At 51.2% G+C, this 6,000-nt stretch overlaps 1 long non-coding RNA gene across 1 annotated transcript; it reads left to right on the forward strand.

The window, feature by feature from the left end:
* The first annotated feature begins 1,605 nt into the window (after positions 1-1,605).
* On the forward strand, positions 1,606-3,024 carry LOC132245610 (uncharacterized). Its single transcript, XR_009457320.1, has 2 exons — positions 1,606-1,821; positions 2,385-3,024. It is a non-coding gene; the product is annotated as an uncharacterized LOC132245610 (long non-coding RNA).
* The last annotated feature ends 2,976 nt before the right edge of the window (positions 3,025-6,000 follow it).

The raw sequence follows: 6,000 nt of genomic DNA on the forward strand, positions 1-6,000 counted from the left end.
GAGAAGATGACCTCGTTGGCCTTTTGGGACAAACCTCCTTTACTGAATGTGGGGAACAGAAAATGTTGGTGAATGGAAGTGCCAGACAGGGAGAGCAGTAGGTGCCAGAGGTGAAGGAGCCAGATGTGCTAAGGTCCCTGGCTCTGCCTGGGAGACCAGCATTCTTGATTCAGCACCTCACACACTCCTGTGACAGTCTTGGGCAAGACCCTCCCTCTGCTTCTGCATTCAGATGCCCTCTGCCCCGTGCACACTGCACCGTGGTCGCAAGGCTCCAGTCACTGCCTAGTGCAGAGCAGCTCAGGGTAGCTTGTCCTGGAGGGGGCAGTGGAGAGGACACCGTGGATTTGTGGTTTAGAGAGACACCAGCGCCTCTCACGCGCCTCCCCTCCCCTCCACCAACACTTCCTAATTCCTTGTTTGCATCATGCTTTGTCCGATTTTTTCTTCTGGTATACTAACATGTATCATTGTACCCCTCCTTGAGTATCCTGCTGTAAAGGAAGAAGAGATTTAAATAGGATTTGCTCATAGTGACTGCCATGAACAACTCATGGCTGTGTTTCCACAAGATGTTTGCAGGGTGTTGTCACCAGGTGCTCATGCCCTCCTGGCTGTGGTTCAGCTTTTGGCCCCTCTTTCCTTGTCCCACACATGGCCTCTGGCATGGAGCCCTGCCTGGCAGGACAGGAGGCCAAATCCCAGTGAGTGGGACTGGCGCAGCCCCATGGAAGTCAAAGCAGTGCTGCCCACTTCCACCGCTGGTGAGGAGGGGTGGAAATATGGCCTTGAGTGTCTTGTCCCCAGTTTCTGGCCTGCTCTGTTGTTCCCCGCTCAGCCCACCCTTAGCTCGCCTGTGCAGCCAGAGGAAATGCTCCTATGCCCCTGAGGAAGCATTGTGCACACCTGAGGCACTAGAGGTACATGTCTGCAGGTGATGGTGCGGTTAGATTGAAAATGAAGCAGGAAGGAGAGAAACAGGAGCCAAGGGTTTGTGTATCAAGGTTTTTCAAAGCCTCCAAAGGATGGAGATGCCACCACCTGTCTGGGTAACCCGTTCCAGTGCTTCAGCACCGTCCACATGAGAAACTTCTTCCTAATATCTAACCTCCACCTCCCTTGCTGCCACTGGTGACCATTGCACCTTGTTCTGTCATCTGCCACCACTGAGATGCCACCAACTCCATCCTCTTTGGAGACAACCTGCAGAGAGTTGAAGGCTGCTATAAACCCCCTCCCTCGCTCTTCTCTTCTCAAGACAAAATAAGTCTAATTCCCTAAATCTTCAGTCAGGTGTGCATGAAGCTTCCCCAGGGACACAACTGTTTTCTCTGGCTACACAGGGGCGGTGAAGGGTGGGCTGGGATTTGGCCCCCTGTCCCACCAGCCAGAGCTCCATGCAGGGGACTTCATGCAGGACAAGGAAAGAGGGGTCAAAGGTGAAACCAAAGCCAGGAGGGCATGAGTGCCTGGTTCCAACACCCTGCAAAAAGCCTGCAGAAATGAAACCATGAGTTATTCATAGCAGCCACTATGAGCAAGTCCTTCAAAACAGGACAGGCAGGGGGAAGATCAATGATACATATCAGGATACCACAAGGAAAAGTGGGCTGGACTTTCTTCGGGCATATTATGATGCAAACAAGGAAATAAGGAAGTGCTGGTGGAGTGGATGTGGATGAGAGCTGCCCGGTATCACCATCTGATTCACCAAGGGCATCATATACTGGTGACGGGGCCAGAAGGCCTATAAAAGCTCTCCCTCCCAGCGCCTCCTTATCCACTTGACTCCACATCCACTCCCTCCTGTTCGCTTGACAGGTAAGTCTCTCTTGCATTCAGGCTGCCAGCGATTGCTCGGAGTTACTTCTAAACTTAATCCTATAAAAATTACAGGGAGGACTGTTTGTTCCTCTGTCTAAACCCATGTCAGCACATGTGGGATAGAGAGAAAATGCTACCCATGCTTGTACTTGCGGGTTTTAGCTGGATTTGCAGTCTGGGCCGTCAGTCAAAGGCACAGCCCTCTTGGAAAGGAGCTAAAGGACAGAACCCTGCCTAGCATTCACTTCTGGGTGTGCTCTGCCTTCGGCATGTGCTCAAGCCCCTTCCCTCTTCCAGGAAAGCCGTTTGAACCAATGTTCCCGGGCTTTTGAATATTTGCATTTTGCACATGTGAGCTTCAGTCTCATCAGTTTTGATGGTGCTTTGCTGGCAAAGGACCTAGAGCCCAGTAGCCAGCTTCAGCACCAGGTTTAATCTAACATGGACAAGGTGGTAGGGTGGATGGGTTGCTTATTTGTGTCTTTGTGTGGCTACTTGAAAGGGCAGCATGATGGAGGATGGTGGTGACTCATCAGTGCTGTGCTTTCTTTCCCTTCCAGGCATTTCTGAGTTGAAGAACCATGTCTTACCCCAACCAGCAGCAATGCAAGCAGGTTGTGTGTCCTCCACCATTGATTCCTCCCCAGAAATGTACTCCACCGCAGTGTCCTCTACCAAAGTGCCCTCCATCAAAGTGCCCTCCACCCCAGTGGCCTGACCAGAAGTGCCCTCCACCCCAGTGTCCTGACCAGAAGTGCCCTCCATCGAAGTGCCCTCCACCGCAGTGGCCTGACCAGAAGTGCCCTCCACCGCAGTGTCCTCAGCAACAGTGACCTCCACAGAAGTGATGGCTGATGCCCCAACCCACCGCGGCAACATCAACATCTGGGAAAGCAAGAGCAAGTCAGCAAGTCCCTGAATGCAGTTTCTTTCACATCCCTTGCTCTTCTCCCCTTGTTTCCCAGGCTGTTCCTGCAACCATTTCCAAGCTCTGCTCTTGTACCCAGCAACGATCCTGTTCTAAGTGGTGCCTTGAATCTGTGCCGGTGCCAACTGACTTTGCGATTCAGTCTCCTGGCATTTTCTTTCTGGTAAGAAGCTGGATACGGAGATACAGGACCAGTCTTTAAATTATTTTCCAGTGTTTCCCTCCTATCTTACATTGTGAGCTTCGTCCAATAAAAGTTTTCCTTCATGGCATCTGCTGATTCCTGGTGTGTCTCTAAACCTGCAGATCCACGGTGTCCTCTCCACTGCCCCCTCCAGCATAGGCTCCCTTCAGCTGCTCTGCACAAGGCAGTGACTGGAGCCTCGTGACCAAGGTGCTATGTGCATGGTGCTGAGGGCACGTAAATGCAGGAGAGGGAGGGTCCTGCACCAGGCCCAGATGACACGGCCTCATTGAACTCATTCCCCAGGTTCAGGGCAAGGATGGCCAAGCTGTGGTGCATGCCTGCGCTGTGGCAGATCAGGAAGGGGCAGGAAGCTGAGTAGGAGGTCAGGTAGGGAAGGGGGATGGGAGTGGCACTCAGGCAGGACACAGGGGGTAGTAATTTGTGGGCCACCCACCAAATGGCTGCCCCACTGTCACAGGGCACCTCAGCACCCCTGGCCACTGCTTATGTCTCTCCACGGACTCTCTCCCCACTCCAGATGCCATCCCCAGCCCTGCAACCTGGGGCCTTGCATGCAGAGACACTCTCCCATCCTCTCTCAGCCGTCGCTGCCAACAGCATTGCTCTGAACTCAGCAGGTGATGCAGATTGTCAGCAGGGAAGAGTTTGGTCCAGGCCTGGGCCTCCCACAACAGAAAGGATGTGGATAATTTCGAGAGTCCAATGGAGGGTGGAAAAATGGTTGTGGGGCTGGGGGACATGACTTACAAGGAAAGGCTGAGGGAACTGGGCTTTAGTCTGGAGAAGAGAAGACTGAGGGGGATTGAATAGCAGCCTTCACCTCCCTGCAGGGTGGCTATTGCTGAGCTTGGTTATTAGGAAGAATTTTTTTCATGAAGATAGTAGTTAAGCACTGGAACCAGAGAGGTGGTGAATTCTCCATCCTTGGAGGTTTTTAAGACCTGGCTAAGCAAAGCCCTTGCTGGGATGATGTAGTTGGGGCTGGTCCTGCTTGGAGCAGGGAGTTGTTGCCACCCTTAACCATTTCCAAGGGGCCTAGGGTAAGCTGCAGGCATGCTGCTAGGCAAAAGGGCCAAAGCTTCTTTCTGAATAACCATAGTGTGAATCTTTCCAGATGTGACAACTGAGTTGATCAGCAAGTAAAGAAAATGTTCAAACACAGCTAAACAAATCACTAGTCCTAAAAGGATATAAGAGAAGAGCATAGAAGAGGGGACCCTGGAGCAGTAGGGCAGCCTTTCAGGTGGGTGCGCCATAAATTACCCCCAGGATCCTGCCTGACTGCCACTACAAACTCCCTCTCCTGCACAACCTCCTGCTCAGCTTCCTGCCCCTCCCTGACGTGCCACAGCCCACGCACGCGCCACAGTTTGGCCATCCTTGCCCTACACCTGGGCAATGGGTTTAATGAGGTTGTGCCATTGTTGGCTACAAAGGACCAAATCACAGGATCTTCATAAATTCTAGTTTATTGAACGGCATGTGAAGTTACCAATAAAATCATAAATGCAATCTTTCAGTTATGGGTGGTACTGGTCACCTTAGCGCGCACACACACATTCGCTCACTCATTCAAACCCATGTAGCATAGTGTATAGTAGCTGCTGTAGTGATTGTGAGAGCACTGGTGTCGGTATATCTACCTGCCCGAGGCCCTGGAGTCTGCTGTTTGTGGTCAGCTTCCTTCAAGGCAATGTCTTCTCCAGAAGGGGGTTGTCTGCTTGTCCTTCTGTCTCGGTAGGTCAGGTGCTGGATGAGAGGGCACCACTGAGGGTCACGCTTCACTGCCTTTTATCCCTTTCTGGTAGACTTGTCTGATCCCCCAGCATCACCTTGGTTACCCAATACACAGATTCTTGTCCCATGTGGGTCTTGAGTAGTACCTGGCAGCTGTTACTCATAGGGGTCTTGCCTGCTTTTAGGGCATGTTGGGAGTCAGTTTGTGATTTTCATTCATAAACAATGGTATTGTTAAGGGTTGCAGGAATAGTCAGCTGGGTAGGTGCTCACTTCCAGGAATCAGTTCTTTAGCTTGATTGGTTTAACATGGACTTCCTGGAGCTGGGCTTTTGTCTACTGATGACCATCATTCACTCGCATTCACTCATGGGACCACCCAGTATAACACATTGTATCACTTTACTCTTACAATGTCAATGCAGTTTTAACAGTGGTCCAGGGTGGAACTTCATTCTACAGGGAGTGCATTCCATAAAACTTTAAAAGTATAAAATATAAAAAGCCATGGTAAAGATGAGACAGTTGAAATATCAAAATGCAATGTGAGGTAGTGAGGATCAAAGGCTACTGGGGACAGTAAGTGAGTTAGCTTAGCACAGGATATATTGACAGTCTTTGCAGTGGATATTTTAGTTCTTTTGTTTTCTTTAGGGACACTGAGTTTAGTTGATATGTGGATGTAGTTTCTAGGTTTCCCCTACAGAAAGCCACTTCAGCTTTCTGGCTTGCTCTGAGCCTTGCCACACCCATGCAATGAGTGTGCTAGGTATCTGCCAATACTGAGAAGAAAAAGAAATGCACAAATTGTGTGCGTGAGGGGGGGGGGTGGAGGCGGGATTGCAGGCAGGAAGGGGCTTCTGTTATATCAATGTCCAGAAGGGAAACGTACAAAGGGGGCGTTCTGATACACCACCTGGACATCTTTACCCCCCAGTTTCCCAGGCCTTGCAGGGGCACAGGCCACGAGCACTGTCCTCATCTCCCACTCTCTGCCTATACTGAGCTCCCCAGTGCTGAGGCCATGAGTCTCCACGTGCACTGATTCCTTGTCCTAGCACTCCTCAGCTGGATGCCAGGATAAGAGCGCTTGCTGTGTGGCTGCAGTGATGCAGTGGAGGGAGAAGATGACCTCGTTGGCCTTTTGGGACAAACCTCCTTTACTGAATGTGGGGAACAGAAAATGTTGGTGAATGGAAGTGCCAGACAGGGAGAGCAGTAGGTGCCAGAGGTGAAGGAGCCAGATGTGCTAAGGTCCCTGGCTCTGCCTGGGAGACCAGCATTCTTGATTCAGCACCTCACA

Source organism: Alligator mississippiensis, chromosome 15 (assembly GCF_030867095.1).
Source record: "Alligator mississippiensis isolate rAllMis1 chromosome 15, rAllMis1, whole genome shotgun sequence".
NCBI classification, from domain to species: Eukaryota; Metazoa; Chordata; order Crocodylia; family Alligatoridae; genus Alligator; species Alligator mississippiensis.